Here is a 1,666-nt window from a genome sequence, read left to right as displayed (position 1 = left end):
GACACTGTCACGTAATTCCTTCCAACAGTTCATCCACTCAGGTGTCGACCCCCTAGGGGGTGACATCACTATTACAGGCAATCTGCTCCGTCTCCACATCATTTTTCTCCTCATACATGTCGACACAAACGTACCGACATACAGCACACACACAGGGAATGCTCTGATAGAGGACAGGACCCCACTAGCCCTTTGGGGAGACAGAGGGAGAGTTTGCCAGCACACACCAAAGCGCTATATATATACACAGGGATAACCTTATATAAGTGTTTTTCCCCTTATAGCTGCTGTATTGTTAATACTGCGCCTAATTAGTGCCCCCCTCTCTTTTTTAACCCTTTCTGTTCTGTCTTCTGGCTCTGTAAGGGGGCCGGCGGCGCGGCTCTGGGACCCATCCAAGCTGGGCCTGTGATCGTCCCTCTGGAGCTAATGTCCAGTAGCCTAAGAAGCCCAATCCACTCTGCACGCAGGTGAGTTCGCTTCTTCTCCCCTTAGTCCCTCGATGCAGTGAGCCTGTTGCCAGCAGGTCTCACTGAAAATAAAAAACCTAAACTAAAACTTTCACTAAGAAGCTCAGGAGAGCCCCTAGTGTGCACCCTTCTCGTTCGGGCACAGAGATCTAACTGAGGCTTGGAGGAGGGTCATAGGGGGAGGAGCCAGTGCACACCAGATAGTCCTAAAGCTTTCTTTAGATGTGCCCAGTCTCCTGCGGAGCCGCTATTCCCCATGGTCCTTACGGAGTCCCCAGCATCCACTTAGGACGTTAGAGAAAATTGTTTGGAGATTATACTCTCTTCATCTAAAAAGGCGAAATATAGACACAATACATATAATACAACATGTAACAGTTTAAAAGGTACAGGTAATTTATGAACTCCAACGGGCCTTAGCCCTGTCAGTAAGGGAGAGTCAATTTATGAATGATATTCAAAAACGATATTAAGTCAAGACCTTATGGCGTGTTTCATGGTTCTGCTGCCTCGTATATGCTACAGCATTATATACGTGGTGAGAGACCCTTACTTGTGCCAGTCTCTAGAGTCATAGACAGTGCCAGAGCATCCGCGGAGAGTGTCTCATTCACTTCTGCTTTTGGTTGATGACACCAAGGTCAGCGCAGCCAATGAGAGAGCTACTGACACTCTACCTGCTCTGGTGTTGAAAAAGTAGGATGAACTGAAAAAAAGATGACAATATACTCTCAAATTTGAGAGATACAGAAAGTATAGAAGGCAAGACTGTGCAGCCAACTTCGTGGTTCTGCTACCACGCATGTGCTAGTGCATTGTATGCGTGTTGAGAGACCATTACTGATGCTAGTCTATGGAAATATAGACTGAGCCAGATCAATATGCAATGTGTCTCATTCGCCTCCAATATTGGCTGATGATACTGAGATCAGTGCAGCCAGTTGGGGGTTACTGACACTATGCTTTTCTGGTGTTGAAAGAGACAGAGGGCACTATTGAATTCAGTACAGGAAAGAGGGATATCACATTGGCTTACTTTTCATGTGTGTGCTGCGTCATTCATAGCACCCCAACCTCATCTCAATACACAGTGTGAGAAGAATTTGTCCCTTTAACTTGTGCCCTCTAATGTCATATAATGGTTGGTCTCTAAAGAAAGTGTACTTTGTTGTAATATTTCACTTGCTTGAAACACA

This window comes from Pseudophryne corroboree, chromosome 3, assembly GCF_028390025.1.
Source record: "Pseudophryne corroboree isolate aPseCor3 chromosome 3, aPseCor3.hap2, whole genome shotgun sequence".
Classification (NCBI taxonomy): Eukaryota; Metazoa; Chordata; class Amphibia; order Anura; family Myobatrachidae; genus Pseudophryne; species Pseudophryne corroboree.
Note: the sequence above shows the minus strand (reverse complement) of the source record.